This window comes from Hyperolius riggenbachi, chromosome 10, assembly GCF_040937935.1.
Source record: "Hyperolius riggenbachi isolate aHypRig1 chromosome 10, aHypRig1.pri, whole genome shotgun sequence".
Taxonomy (NCBI): domain Eukaryota; kingdom Metazoa; phylum Chordata; class Amphibia; order Anura; family Hyperoliidae; genus Hyperolius; species Hyperolius riggenbachi.
The window spans coordinates 243120585-243137044 of NC_090655.1; the positions used below are offsets into that span (position 1 = coordinate 243120585).

A 16460-nucleotide genomic window follows, 5' to 3' on the forward strand; every position below is an offset into this window, starting at 1 on the left:
ATCCTCTCCCTCTCTTCCCGCCATTAGAATCTTTAGCTCACCCGGATGACATTAGGAGGCTGCCTGTCTGACTAGTGAGGAGAGAGAATCAGGCAGTAATTATGACAATACTCACTTTGCCAGGCAGTCAGTGTGAGACAGGTGAGTTCCATGGGAACTTGCTGCAGAGAGTGTGGGACATCCTGACTGCTAGGGGGCGCTGCTCATGTAAAGGGATGTCACACACAGACAGTAATGAAGGGAGGGAGCCTCTGATCTGCAGAGATATCCCTCTAGCCAGAGAAAACCTGAGGTCTGCTCTCCCCAGCCATTTGTCTTCCTTTCCCTTAACAAGCAGCCTACTGACCTAATCAGAGTACGGGGATCATGTCCTCTATAATGATTGGACACGAAGGGGCTCAGGGCGGGAGCAGAGGAATGCTCCTTATTTGCTGGAAGGAGGCTTAAGTTAATAGTGTGCGCTCCTGTGTATGCTAACAGCGCTCGTAGCGTGCAGATCATTACATTTAAAGTATGCTGTGGAAATAGCACAAGTAACAGGATATTACTCGCGCTATTTCCTTTAGTGAAATATACCCCTAATTACTTAGTATTGTATTTCTGCTGCAAGGTGTAGCTGGATGCTTCTCCTTCATCCACAATCTCCCCTCTCCACAAAACAGAACAAAGCACTTCAAATCCATCAGGGTGTCTGTACTGCTTCTGTATGAGTACCTAGCATAGCCCCTAATATGGCCACTATGCAAGCAGTGACACATAACAACAATACAGATAAACATTTATTCTACATGTAAAGGACACCTGAAGTGAGAGGGATATGGAGGCTGCCATATTTATTTCTTTTAATCTGCACTAGTTGCCTTGTCCCCCTTTCAGATCCTGTGTCTCTAATACTTTTAGCAATAGACCCTGAACAGGCATGCAATAGATCAGGTACTCTGACTCAGCTGACTCAGGTTTTACTGGATTACACATATGCTTGTTCCAGGGTTTTGACTACTTACACACTACTTATGCCAGAAGATCAAATGGGCCGGCAGGCAACTGGCATTATTTACATGGAAATAAATATGGCAGCCTCCATATCCCTCTCACCTCGGGTTCCCTTTAAAGGGCAACTGAAGTGAGGGGGATATGGAGGCTGCCGTATTTATTTCCTTTTAAAGAATACTAGTTGCCTGGCAGCCCTACTGATCTTGTTGGCTTTAGCAGTGTCGGAGTCACACCAGAAACCAGCATGCAGCTAATCCTGTCAGATCTGACAATAATGTCAGAAACTCCTGATCTGCTGCTTGTTTAGGGTCTTTTACTAAAGCCCCATCTACACGAAACACATTTTTGTGTGATTCGATCGCGATTCTATTTTCCATCCAATTAAATCCAACATGTCTGATCGGGATTCGATGTGAATGTCATTGCAAAACAATGGTGAATCGATTACACTACTGATCGAATCAAATCGAATACCGATTGGACATGTCGGATTTAATCAGATCGAAAATAGAATCGCACAAAAAATTGTATCATGTAGACAGGGCTTTAAAGTATTGGAGGAAGAGGATCAGCAGGCCTGCCAGGCAACCAGTATTGCTTAAAAGGAATTAAATATGGCAGTCTCCATATTCCTTTCTCTTCATTTGCCCTTTAAGCCAGTGATCTGCAAATTTGGCTCTCTAGCTGTTAACCATTTCCGCCGCCCGGACATGAAGCTCACGTCCGGGTGGCAGCTCTGCAGCGCTCCCGCGCTTGGGCGCGCTCCCGCCCGCGATCGCACCCCGCATCCCCGCTGTGCCGCCCGGTAGCCCTGGGATCAGTGAAAGGGAACATGGTTCCCGATCACCGATCCCTTTCCCCCGCAGAAAAACCGAAGCGCTCACCTGTGAGGCTCCGGCTCTTCTGCCCGGAGAGATTTCCGCATCCCCCTTGTACTTCCGCTTAGAGAGAAGTACAAGGAGGGAAACAAAAAACGAAGGTGGCCATCTTGTGGCCAAATAGTAAAACTACAGCTACACATTTTTTACATTACTATTTACACAGCTAGCAACATTAAAAATTAACAGTTTATGTCCCACACCAAAATATTACCCAAATAAAAGTTTTAATAGTAAAAAAAAAAAAATTACAATTAGAAAAAAAAAAAAAAAAAGACATAAATAGTTACCTAAGGGTCTGAACTTTTAAAATATGCATTTGAAGGGGGTATACTACAAACATTTTTAAAATTATAAGCTTGTAAATAGTGATGGACGCAAAACGGAAACGATGCACCTTTATTTACAAATAAAATATTGGCGCCATACATTGTGATAGGGACAAAATTTAAATGGTATAATAATCGAGACATACGGGCAAATAAAATACATAGGTTTTAATTATGGTAGCGTGGATTATTTTAAAGCTATAATGGCCGAAAACTGAGAAATAATGAATTTTTTCCAATTTTTTCTTATTAATCTTGTTAAAATGCATTTACGGTAAAGTGGCTCTTAGCAAAATGTACCACCCACAGAAAGCCTAATTAGTGGCGGAAAAAACAAGATATAGATCAATAAATTGTGATAAGTAGTGATAAAGTTATTAGCGAATGAATGGGAGGTGAAAATTGCTCTGATGCATAAGGCGAAAAATCCCCGCGGGCTGAAATGGTTAAGGAACTAAAAGTCCCACAATGCATTTGTCTTTATGAATTTTGACTGTGGCTGTCAGACTCCTGCAATGCATTGTGGGACTTGTAGTTCCTTAACAGCTGGAGAGCCAAGTTTGCAGATCACTGCCTTTAAGCAATAACATATAAAAACAATACCTGCGCCAAAAAACAGTAAAATACCGTAATTCTTTATTTAAGAACCAATCTGAATAAATTGAATTAAAATTCACCTAATAGATGCTACTAAAGGAAGCATGACACCTTAATGTTGGATAAAATCATATCAATACTCCCACCAGTACACTCCTGTATGATTCCACACTCTGGCGTTTTCTATCTACCTATATTGCTCTATCAGGGTGTCCACTTGAAAAGTTCTCATTAATAGATCACAATCCTCTTGTCAAAATATCTCCTGTTTCTTCAGCTGTATGCTCTGCAGAACGTGTCTCTTTTCACAGTCACTATTATCCACTGTATTCAGTAAAACTTGCAATAGTAAAAAATATTTTTGGTACTTGCGGAGGTGTATTTCACCGAAGTTCCTTATACGTAATGGTCCAGGAGAGGGGAGAGAATATTAGAGTTTCCGTAGCTTGCGGGCATCGGGATTCCTCTAATCCTCCAACGGTAATGAGTCTCGGCCGAAGACTCACCCGGGTGTTCTTACGGCTTAAGCTTCCGCCGTTTTCCACAGTCCGGACCCAAACAGATTGACAAACTTCCGCCGTACTCTACCGGACGTTTCAGGTGACGTCACCACTCACAAAAGCCAATCAGCCGACATGTTTCGGTAGGCACGCCTACCTTCTTCAGCCCTGAGGAAGGTAGGCGTGCCTACCGAAACATGTCGGCTGATTGACAAACTTCCGCCGTACTCTACCGGACGTTTCAGGTGACGTCACCAGGGCTGAGGAAGGTAGGCGTGCCTACCGAAACATGTCGGCTGATTGGCTTTTGTGAGTGGTGACGTCACCTGAAACGTCCGGTAGAGTACGCCGGAAGTTTGTCAATCTGTTTGGGTCCGGACTGTGGAAAACGGCGGAAGCTTAAGCCGTAAGAACACCCGGGTGAGTCTTCGGCCGAGACTCATTACCGTTGGAGGATTAGAGGAATCCCGATGCCCGCAAGCTACGGAAACTCTGATATTCTCTCCCCTCTCCTGGACCATTACGTATAAGGAACTTCGGTGAAATACACCTCTGCAAGTACCAAAAATATTTTTTACTATTGCAAGTTTTACTGAATACAGTGGATAATAGTGACTGTGAAAAGTGACACGTTCTGCAGAGCATACAGCTGAAGAAACAGGAGATATTTTGACAAGAGGATTGTGATCTATTAATGAGAACTTTTCAAGTGGACACCCTGATAGAGCAATATAGGTAGATAGAAAACGCCAGAGTGTGGAATCATACAGGAGTGTACTGGTGGGAGTATTGATATGATTTTATCCAACATTAAGGTGTCATTCTTCCTTTAGTAGCATCTATTAGGTGAATTTTAATTCAATTTATTCAGATTGGTTCTTAAAAAAAGAATTACGGTATTTTACTGTTTTTTGGCGCAGGTATTGTTTTTATATATAACTTTCTTACGTAGGGGTGGAGGGCTTAACCTCTTTTATATCTTGCAGCCTGTTTTAAAGATAATTTAAAGAGCAACAACTATAAATACAATTTTCTTACCTTTAAGCAATAACAGTTGCTTGGCTGTCCTGCTGATCCTCTGCCTCTACTTTTAGCAATAGACCCTGAACAAGCATGCAGCAGATAAGGCGTTTCTGACATTTTTGTAAAATCTAACAAGATTTGCCATATAGATCAGCAGGGCTGCCAGGAAACTAGTATTGTTTAAAAGGAAATAAATATGGCAGTCTCCATATACTTCTTGCTTCAGGTTCCCTTTATTGCTTGCTGATCACTCACCTGTTCTGCCCTCTGTAACAGTGTCCTCCTCTTTATTTGTCCTAATCATGTCACCTTCCTCCATAGACTGCTGATCACTCCTCACATCCATCTCTTCTTCTTCCGCTTTAATTGTCTTCATCATGTCATCCCCTTCCATACACTGCTGATCACTCCTCAAATATTTCTCTTGTTCTTCCTCTTTAATTGTCCTTATTAGGCCACCCTCCTCTATACACCGCTGATCACTCCTCACATACGTCTTTTCTTCTTCCTCTTGAATTATCATCACATCATCCTCCTCCATAGACTTCTTATCACTCCTCGCATATGTCTCTTCTTCTACCTCTTTACTTGTCCTAATCATGTCACCCTCCTCCATAGTCTGTTGATCACTCCTCACATACGTCTCTTCTTCTTCCTCTTTAATTGTCCTCATCACGTCACCCTCCTCCATAGCCTGCTGATCACTCCTCACATACGTCTCTTCTTCTTCCTCTTTACTTGTCCTAATCATGTCACTTTTCTCCATATATTGCTGATCACTCCTCACATACATCTCTTCTTCTTCCTCCTCTTTAATTGTCCTCATCATGTCAACCCCCTCCATACACTGCTGATCACTCCTTAAATATTTATCTTGTTCTTCCTCTTTAATTGTCCTAATTACATCACCCTCCTCACTAGTCTGTTGATCACTCCTCACATACGTCTCTTCTTCTTCCTCTTTCATTGTCCTCATCATGTCAGCTTCCTCCATAGCCTGCTGATTACTCCTCACATACGTCTCTTCTTCCTCTTTACTTGTCCTAATCATGTCACCCTTCTCCATATATTGCTGATCATTCCTCGCATATGAATGTTCTTCCTTATTAAATGTCCTCATCATGTTACCCTCCTCCATACACAGCTGATCACTCCTCACATGTGTCTCTTCTTCTTCCTCTTTAATTGCCCTCATCATGTCACCCTCCTCCATAGACTGCTGATCTTTCCTCGCATATGTCTCTTCTTCCTCTTTATCCACAGCACTTCCATATACCAGTTCTCCAACCTAAGTGCACAAAAAGAAAGAGAGAATTGAAATGATACCTAAATTCTAAATTAAATTCTAAAAATGACACCCAGTGTGTGTGTGGGGAGGTGCGCATAGGCTAACCACCGCTCCTGTGGCCCGGCGTCTGCCTCCATTCACCCACTTTTGCTGCTGTTGTCCAGGCCCTTGTCAGAGTGGTCGCGCCCTTACACCCAGACATACAGTGTTGTGCATGTGCAGTATGTCCTCTTGGGCGGCCTGTGACTGCGCTTGCCGGGAACCCAGTGTGCTGTGCATGTGCAGTATGTCCTCTTGGGCGGCTTGTGACCACGCTTGCCGGGAACCCAGTGTGCTGTCCGCACGCACGTGTGATGACGTATTCAGCATGATCACAAGCTGCTCAAGAGGACATACTGCACATGCACAGCACAGTATGTTGGGTGAAAGGGTGCCGACCTCTCTGACCAGGACCTGGACAACTGGCAGCAATAGCAGGTGAATGGAGGCAGATGCTGGGCCACGGGAGGAGCGGTAAGCCTATGCGCAGCTCCCAACACACAGGGCGTCATTTTTAGAATTTAATTAGGACTAATGTATCCTTTAAAACTTAAATGCAGATAACAGCATGTACAGACTAGAGGAAAAGAATGTCACACAGTTTGGAGTCTCTGGGGACACTTCGGCCGAGTTCATAGGCCGGATGCACAATGGTTTATTTCATGCCATATCCTAAACAGATACGCTCCACCACAGCGTCCCATAAGTGTTCACACTACTCACCGCTGTGCCTCCAGCCCACCACCACCCTTCCACTCTGGAAATTCCAGTCCTTTGCATGCTGACACCATCGCTGGGCTGAAACATAGGGATACAGCGATGGGATTCTTCCTACTTAGCAATAGAGAACTCTCATTATTCAATCACTAAACCAATGAGAATCCTCCCTTGTGCTATGGAGGATTCTTATTGTTTTTTCTGAAATCCAATAATAGTCCTATAGTTCTGCCGGCATTCCAATACCAGTTGCTTGTCCCTGAGCGCCGCAACAGTCAGCAGGTGGGGGGCTTGAATGGTGGCAGAGAAGACACAGCAGACAGGTGAGTAGTTGTAGAATGGAGGGTACACAGCCTAGAGGGAATGGGCAGGATTGCACTGGTTCTGTGAGCATCTGTAGCCCCGCTCTGTTGCAAGTATAACACATGCGCTTTCACCCCACTGGATCAGTGAGCTTTTAAGGTTAGTGTGAACCTAGCCTTAGCCCCACTTGCCTGATAACAGTGGGGGATGGTGGGACCTTCCTGTAGACAATCATGGGAATAAAGAGGACCTGTACATCTCTCGAGTGGGTTTCTGTTATTGGATCCATCTGTAGGAAACACACACATAATGACTGATAAAAAATGGGTGTTATGCACTAAACAACAGTAACAGGCTGCCTGTGCATGGCAGTTTTACCGTTACTAATGTCAGGGGAGTACCACCCATTTACTCATTAGCACCATGCGTGTTACCATAGCAATGCATGGCACTAATGGGTTAGCAAATGGTGCTCCCTCTGCGTTAGTAATAGTAAATTTGCAGCATGGACACTTTACCATTTCATAGCACATCAGGCCCATTGTCTTTATGTGATTATCAGATGATGGGGGATCTAGATGGAGCCTCCGTACTGCTCTCTTCTTTACAAGAAATGAAAGTCTCCTCTTACCCTGTGATGTGAGGTCCGGCTGATTCCCCATCATGGCGTCCTTGTAGAGGTCCTTGTGTCCTTTATGCTGCCACTCCTGCATGGAGAAACAGACAGGGACATCCTGACAAACATAATGATACAGTCACCATTCAGAAATACCCCTTGTTGTTACTGAACAATGCCCCATAATTGCCAGCACTGCTCACCTCTCCTGTCAGCAGCTCCATCATCTTCCTGGTGACTTCCAGAATCTTCTGCTTGCAGTGTCTCTCAGATATAAGGGAGTGAGGTTTTGGCACCATGATGGTCACATAATCACCATACTTCAATGGAGAAAAACTCTATATCAAAAGACACACAATGATCTCCCAGAATCCTCCTCACCGCTCTAGTCAGGTGTGTGTTTTATTAACAGAGATAAGAGTTACTATTGTATGTCATATGACCTCCCAGAATCCTTCTCACCTCTCCATTTAGCAGATAGATGATCTCCAGGGTGAGACTGAATATCCTCTCAGTCATGTGACTCTGGTCCTTGTCCATTCTCAGTGATGTGGTCATGTGATCTGTACAGGATGCTCCTGCATTTTGATATATAATAAGGGGAGGATAATCTAGGTTGTACAGTTGTCAGTGGGAAAACAACCAATACAGAACCCACCTCCCCCAGCACTCCCCATTGCTGTCACTTGTGAGTGGCAGGGCCATGCAGAGTATTGCAGGAAAGCATGCTACAGTCCTGTCCATTCCTGTGATGTCACAGCAGTGCTGGTAGTGGTAGATGGATGAGGATATGATGAGAGAAGAGGCAGAGACTGATGCTAATGGGAGCAGAGGACTGGAGCACACTGTGACAGGTAGCTATAAACCAATGTAAATCCTTCCTTTTACTACTCTGGATGGAAATGGGGAAGAGGACCAATACTGGAGTGTGGATATGGCTGGGAGAAAAATGGCAATGCTGGGGAAGCAATGGTATTACTGGGGTGGGGAAGATTACATACTGGAAGATAATGGCAATGCTGGGGGGACATGGCAATACTACGGAAGAAATGGCATTAGATACCGGAGGATAATGGCAACAGTTGGCTGATGGTGTAATGGTTATGGGCTTTGCCTCTGACACAGGAGACCAGGGTTCGAATCTCGGCTCTGCCTGTTCAGTAAGCCAGCACTAATTCAGTAGGAGACCTTTGGCAAGTCTCCCTTACACTGCTACTGCCAATAGAGCGCGCCCTAGTGGCTGCTGCTCTGCTCTGGCGCTTTGAGTCTGAAAGGAGAAAAGCGCAATATAAATGTTATTTGTCTTGTCTTGTCTTGTCTACTTGGAAAGAAATTGCATTATTAGAGTGGGAGACATTAAAAGATTACATACTGAAGGATAATGGCAATGCTGGGGGAAGGGTGTACAGAGGAAGCATGGCTATACTGGGTGCTGGTGGGTATGATGTTTTGGCTCTATGATGTGACTGAGCTGAATAATTATTAATAGTAAGGTGAGATAACAACCATAATCCATGGCACATGTAAGGGGAAGGAGAGCTAGAAACTGGCAAACACAACAGTTATATAAAAGTCTCGAAATTACTTCAAGGGGGTGATCAGGATAGTGCCAGGTGTACTATGGCCTCCTCTGTAGCAAAGTATCTCCAACCCAACCTCTGCTCTGCTCAATATATAACAAGAATCACACAATTACCTCTTCCAGCAATATGTTTTCTTCACTTCCTGCAACTTCTCTTCCTGGTGTTACATCACGTCCTGTCTATGGGTTACATCACTTCCTGCCTTTCTGATCATTTTCCTCTAAGTGTCCTGGGAAGTAGATGGGAAGTCCGGTTCTTTTCAATGATTCGGATGATTCGAATCGGATCATTGAAAACATCCGGATCTTTGATCCGAATCTCGAATCATTTTACTAGGGAAGCATTTCGGGTGAAATGACTAGCAGGACAGGACTTTCCCTGCAGTGGACAGAGAAGCGGAGGGGGGGTGGATGGACAGACAGAGAAGCGGGGATGGTGGACAGAGAAGGGCAGGGAGTGAACAGAGAAGGGAGGAGGTGGACGAAGAGGGGTGAGCAGAGAGCAGAAATGTTTTTTGCACACATTACCCACATGTTGCAATCATATGCTTTAAATATAGTTCACCTATATGTGCATCTGTATACTCTGAATGCAAACGTCTCACAGTGAAAGAAAGCATTCCCCTTTTCTCACCTCTAACACTCATCATAAATGTAGGGAGAAGTGAAGTGCAGCCGTTTAGAGCCGACTGCAGGAGGATCATATTGCACTGCCCTGTTATTCTAGCCCAGCACGCTGTCTGCAGAGTTACTGAGGTGTGCTTCTGAGCCAAAAGTTTCCCATTTGTTCACAACTACGGAACAGACAACCTAAAATCAGCAGCACATTGCAGCCAGTACGTGTGTTCTACACATATCTGGCAGTGGCACCCATGTCCCCTCTCCCAGGAACAAGCATATGGCAAATTCAGTAAAATTAGAGTCAGAGTACCTGATCTGCTGCATGCTTGTTCAGGGTCTATGACTAAAAGTATTAGATACAGGGTCAGCAGGGCTGCCAGGCAACTGGTATTGTTTACAAGCAAATACATATGGCAGCCTCAGTGATAGTGGCTGTGACATGGCCAGCAGTGATAGTGGGCGTGTGAGACCAGGAGTTATTAAAGGGACACTTAAGTGAAAATAAAAAAAATGATTTTCACTCACCTGGGCTTCCCTCAGCCCCCTGCAGCTTTCCGGGGCTCTGGCAGCCTCGCTCCGATCCTCCTGTCCCCGCCGGCGGCTACTTCTGGTTTTGGCGACAGCCTTGCCGCAATAACAGTATAGAGGGTGCTATTGTGGCTGGGAATGCGAAGAATCACTCGTGTTTCCCAGCCTGTCAGCGGCTGTCACCGAAACCGGAAGTAGCTGCCGGTGGGGACAGGAGGATCAGAGTGAGGATGCGAGGGCACCGGACAGCTGCAGGGGGCTGAGGGAAGCCCCAGGTGAGTAAAAATCTTTTTTTTTATTTTCACTTAAGTGTCCCTTTAACTTTGTAACCAAAGAGCTGCCTCTACTGCGTATGCTGCTGTAACCTGATCCCTCACCCTCAGTGAGCTGGGAGGAGTTGCTTCTCTTACTCCCGAGGTCCCTAAGGTTGCCATACACTGGTCGATTTGCCATTAGATCGACCAGCTGACAGATCCCTATCTGATCGAATCTGATCAGAGAGGGATCGTATGGCTGCCTTTACTGCAAACAGATTGTGAATCGATTTCAGCCTGAAACCGATCACAATCTGTTGAGCTGCTCCTGCCGCCTGTGCCCAACCCGTATACATTACCTGAAGCTGGCTCCCGGGCGTCTTCTCCACGCTGCACCGCACCGCTCTGTTCCGGCTCCATCCCAGCGCTTCCTGATTCACTCCGTGACCAGGAAGTTCAAATAGAGCGCCCTCTATTTGAACTTCCTGGTCACTGCAGTGACACAGGAAGCGCCGGGATGGAGCCGGAACAGAGCGGTACAGCACGGAGAAGACGCCCGGGAGCCAGCTTCAGGTAATGTATACCTGATCGGATCGGCCGCCGCCAGCGACGCGCACCCTACCCGCGGGCGATCGAGGGTAATTTCCCGCACGGCGCGATCGACGGACCGATCCGATTTCGGGAGGAAATCGGATCGGCGGGTGCGTTTAGCGCGAACGATTGGCAGCAGATTCGATCCCAGGATCGAATCTGCTGTCGAAACGGCAGGGTATCGGGCCAGTGTATGGCCACCTTAACTCTTAGCAGCTCAGCAGAAGCTGTAGTTCCTGTTTCTTCCACTGTGATCCGAATCACTCATTGGGCTCTATTCTCAAAGACTTCCCGCATGCGGTAAAGTACATGCGGGAAGTTTGCACCCAAAATAACGTCAAGTTTGCATTCTCTAAATTCTCCGCATGTTTTTCCCGCATGCGGAAAAAGTGTGATAAAAGTGCGGGATTCATGCGGAAAACTTTCCGCAAAAGTCGGTATTTTCCGCAATAAAAGATCAATTCTCAAAAATGTTCAGGCGCATCATTTCGTCATTAATTACCGATTTTTTATCACCTACAAGTAGTAGGTAATATATTCCGCATCCCATTGACTTTAATGAAGTCTGGAGGCTTAAGGGCTGTGCTTGCTGGACTTTAACTTTTTTTTTTTTTAAACACTTTTTCATGCGACCTTTTTACCGCATGATTCCCGCATGAATAATGGCTGTTTCCGCATCTTTTTTTCCCGCATGCGGCAAACATGCGGAAAATGTTAGTGAATGCTGAAAAAATGCGGAGTTTACCGCTGGCGGGAATTTAGCGGTAAAATTTTGCGGTACTTTTGGCTCTTTGAGAATAGAGCCCAATGTGATGATCCGGATGATTCGGCTCACAAAAAAGATCCGGATCAAAGATCCGAATCGTTCATGATCCGGACAACACTAGTTGATAGGCTAACTGCTCTAGTAATGGTCAAGTCTAGGAGATCTCATGGAGAAGCATGATATTTGTTTGATCAGCTAATAGATTTGCAAAGCTTTGTTTTGCTGTGATCACATCTAGATTTAGTACGTGATCATGACAAGCAAATCAGAGACTAAACTGCTGCCTCTGTTGTGGCATCACCTGCACTCAGTTGTCTGTTATTAACATTGCTAGCTGGTGGTGAGTGCTACACAGTGAGGGGCAGGAGTGCATGCTCAATCTCTCTGGCCATTGCACGTACCATGTCACTGCACACGCCATCACGCTTAACAGGCATGCAACACTGCATGTGTGGCCAATGGGAGGGGGGGGGGGTGACAGAAAATTATACAGACATATAGATCATCATCATAAGTATATACATATTTAAAGTGGTTTATATATGGTCACTGGAGAGCAGTGGGGGATGATGTCAGAAGGGTGTGTCAAAAGAGAGGGTAATTTCAAGTTTTCCAAATCAATCCATCCTGCATGTGGCTGAACCAGAAGAGCCAAGCCATGGATGTCATCCTTACCCCCTTCACACACCAGCTACAAATTAACCCCATTCACCTCCTCCTCCAAACCCCCCCCCCCCCCAAAAAAAAAGTAATAGGTTCTTTCTGGCCTCAGGAAACAGTCTGTTGGTAGATCCTTGATGATGATCTCCGTACCGGAGGGGGGGGGGTTGAAATAATGACACAATAGACACAGGGTCCGTTCAAGATTTCACCTAAGAAATTTATTTGCTGTCTACTTTCTTATATACTGATAACATGTCCACATTGGCAAGTAACCACCTGTAATTTGACATAAAACTTAATACATAAACACCTGCAGATAAACTTCTGACGCTCGCCAGCTCACCTTAGCATCGAACAGTACGGGCCATTGGTGCCCACCCTATACTTTCCCATAGGGCCATTCTTAGACCCTTCACCCTGAAGAAAGGTGGGGCAGGAGGACAGCCTGATCACCAGGTGCGCTGCTTCTTGTAGTAAACCAGCTAGACACCACCAATAGTCCTTTTGAGGACTCATCCTGAGTGGATAGGCTGTATTTTAGGCTGTATTTGTCATATTGTGCTGTGTAGCTGCTTCCTAGATGTTCTGCTCCTTGTAGTGCACCCGTTAGGAACCTCTCAGTAGTCCTTTTCAGAATGCAGAAGAGGTGGTTGACTGGCTCACTCAGTTTCCCACCTCTTCTATTGCCAACATTCCTGCACCTCTTCTACCTGTTCTGCTACTATTGTTCTTGCAACTTTCACATCCTCATCTGCTGTGGTCAACCACAACACCACCTCCACCACCACAGCAACCCCTCCAAATGAATCAGATTGCTCAGAGGAGCTATTTCCACAGGCATTGACGGACCAGATGCACAAGTGTTCTTGCCATCAAATGAAGGAGAGGAGCAAGACAGACACTCAGACAAGTCCCCAGGTCACCACAAGGTGTAATGTCCCTGCTGCTGCAGCCTACTGTGAGCTTGAAGCTGTAAGCAATGATGAGGGTGATGATGATGTGGTGATGGATGGCTCATGGGTGCCCACAAGAGAGGAACATGAGGAGGAGAGTTCAGAGGGAGAGACTAAGACTCACAGAGAGAGGAAAAGGTTAGGAAGCAGGCAGAGGTCACAGGGGAGAGGAGGCAGACAACAGGGTGTGATGATATCACCAGGGGTTAGCCAGCCAGCGTGCCCAGTCAGTTTAATCAGTACTCAACATGGCTCTTTAGTTTGGGAATATTTCTGTTTCTGCTGCTGCTGACAAGACTGATGCCATCTGCATCCTGTGTCAAGAGAAATTTAGTCGTGAGAAGACCAGCACAACTATAGAAACGACTATGCTGACAAAGCACCTGGAGTCCCACCACAAGGCCCTGTGGCATGGAGCCCTTAAAGGGAACCTTAACTGAGAGGGATATGGATGTTTCTTTTTAAACAATACCAGTTGCCTGGCAGTCCTGCTGATCTCTTTGGCTTCAGTAGTGGCTGAATCACACCTGAAACAAGCATGCAGGTAATCTAGTCTGACTTTAGTCAAAGCACCTGATCTGCATGCTTGCTGAGGGGCTGTGGCTAAAAGCATTAGAGATACAGTATCAGCAGGAGAGTCAGGCAACTGGTTTTATCTTTCAAAGGAAAAATCCATATCCTTCTCAGTTTAGATTAGATTTAGAAGCACTCAAAGCGCAAGCCAGCATCCTTGTGTTCCTCCTTCTGCCTCTTCCCCTCCCTCGTTCCCAGTTGTCCTCCAATCCACTTTATGTTCATTGCCACAGAGTCAACTTTCCATCCCTCAGATTTGTAGGCATTGGTGCACCACAGTGGAAGGTACCAGGAAGATGAAATATTTCCCAGACAGGCATCTCGGACCTGTACCGGCATGTGCTACGGCAGGTCAACCAATCTTTGGCACACAGTGTCAGGGTTAAGGTCCATCTGACCACAGATAACTGGTTTTCAAAACATGGACAGTGTAGGCACATAACCTTTATTGCCCACAGGATAAATGTGTTGTCAGTGGGGAATGAAGTACTCTTGGCTTTCGAGTAGAATCTGTGGCACCGCCATGTCTTGCAGCAACACACCTATTTCTCTTACTCCTCGTCGTTCCTCTGCAGTCTCTTCCTCAGCAGAGTCCTCTTTCACTGCACACTTTCACTGTGACCCCCAAGCTCCCCAGTCTGTCCCACTATGCAGGTATGGTGGTCTCATACTGTGTTGTGGATGTTGTGCAGGGAAGCAAAGAGCCTCCCCGGATCTGCACTGCTGTCCACTCTGCAGACACGTCCCATGAGTGGCTGACTCCACACAGCCTCATTATTGGTAAAGTCGTGTACGACAATGGTACCAATCTGTTGACTGCATTAAAAAGTGGCTGACTTGAATTGTGCCGTGCATGGCACATGTCTTAAATCTGATTGTGCAACATTTCTCGAACAAGTACCCAGACTCCAAGACATCTTGAAGCAGGCCATGAAAGTGCTGGACATTTCCACCAATCCTACACGGCCAGGGCCATGGCTTGCCTTGCTGAGCTTCAGTGGTGGTAAAAAAAAAATGCCAGTCAGACTCCTTATTGGTGACAGCCCCACCAGATGGAATTTGACTTTGCTGATGTTGGATTGGCTGTAACAGCAGCAATGTGAAGTTAATGAGTACCTGTATGCGCTGGCTTCTAGGACAGTCTCTGGGGACATGAGTTATTTTTACCTGAGGCAATGGGTGCTCATTAGGCATGATCAATCATATTCAGAGTCTTCTGAGGAGGAGGGAGGAGGGGAGGGGGGAGGAAGGAAGGGAGGAGGAAGGGGAGGAGGGAAGGAGGGAGGAAGGAAGGATGGGAGGAAGATAGGGAGGAGGGAGGGGAGGAAGGAGGGAGGGGAGGAAGGAGGGAGGGGAGGAAGGGAGAGGGAGGAGGGGGAGGTGAGGAGGGAGGAAGGAGAAAAAGGACTAAGGGCCCTTTCACACCAGAGGACTTTTTCGGCGTTTTAACGCCACAGCCGAAGTTGGCGTTTTCCAAGGTAAAATGAAAGTCCATAGACTTTCATCTTACCTTTCACATCTAACCCGGCGTTTTGGAGCGTTGCGTTTCAACGCTCCCAGGAGCTTTTTCAGGGCTGTTTACAGCCGAAGTTGGCTGTTGGCGTTTCAATGATGGTCAATGGAAACCGCCAACTTCAGCGTTTTCAAAACGTTTTATAGCTGACTTGTTCACTTATTTTTATAGAAGAAAAAAAAAAAAAGGACGTTTTCATATGAGCTGTAGAACACTTTGAAAACGCTATGTATTGGCGTTAAGCAAAAGGCTGAGTTTCAGCCTTTTCTACCGCAGCCTCTAGTGTGAAAGAGCCCTAAGGGAATAGTCAACAGGCTCTATGGGCTACCATTTAGCATAAACAAGGTTCCATTTGCGATTACTTTAATTTTTCCGCCGGAATCCGGAATTCCGCGGAATTTTGCAAAAATCCGGTGTAATTTTCATAGCGATGGAATTAAGCGCTGGCGGAATCCACGAATTCCGGCGGAACGGAATTTGCTGTTTCCGATCATCACTACCCCCATATCAAATCACCAAGGAACACAGACCTGTCCTGTTCAACTTTATTAGACATTTGGTACAAACAGATGGACATGCTACCAGCCTCAACGAGGGTGGCTAAAATGCAGCACTTCCACAACAAGCTGATATAGATGTTGTATTCCACTCTTTCAAATTGGTGGTAGCACAGGAAAAAAAATTACAAGCTAAAGATGTGCCAGTAACAGTCCCCTGCCTTCAGGAGGATTTCATGCTAAAGGTGAGGTAGCGATCATGTCCGATATGAGATCCTTCTTCTGCACAAAGCCTCAACAGAGTGCCTCTGGATCCATCCTCAGGGAACGCCTCGACCAACAGGTATCCGACTACCTTGGGTTAATGTTTAGTGCTGCTCATACCAAGTAGCTACTAGTATGTAGCTACTCAGTATCGAAATTTAAATTAGCCAGCGATGACCACGGTAGATGGGGGTTAACTTAACCATGCTTCCTGGATCTAAAAAGCTCCACTTGCGTTCCACATCAAACTCCACGTTACTCCCACGTTTCCTCCTTCTACCCAGAAGGAAAAAGAGTGGGAGTGATGTGGAATGCAAGTGAAGCGCATCAGATCCAGGAGGCAGCATGGGTAAGTTAACCCCTTCTCTCCCG

At 45.9% G+C, this 16460-nt stretch overlaps 1 pseudogene; it reads right to left on the minus strand.

Moving 5' to 3' along the window:
• The window catches only part of LOC137535179 (zinc finger protein 585A-like), a 44266-nt pseudogene extending 35247 nt beyond the window's left edge, over positions 1-9019 (minus strand).
• Between the last annotated feature and the right edge of the window lie 7441 nt (positions 9020-16460).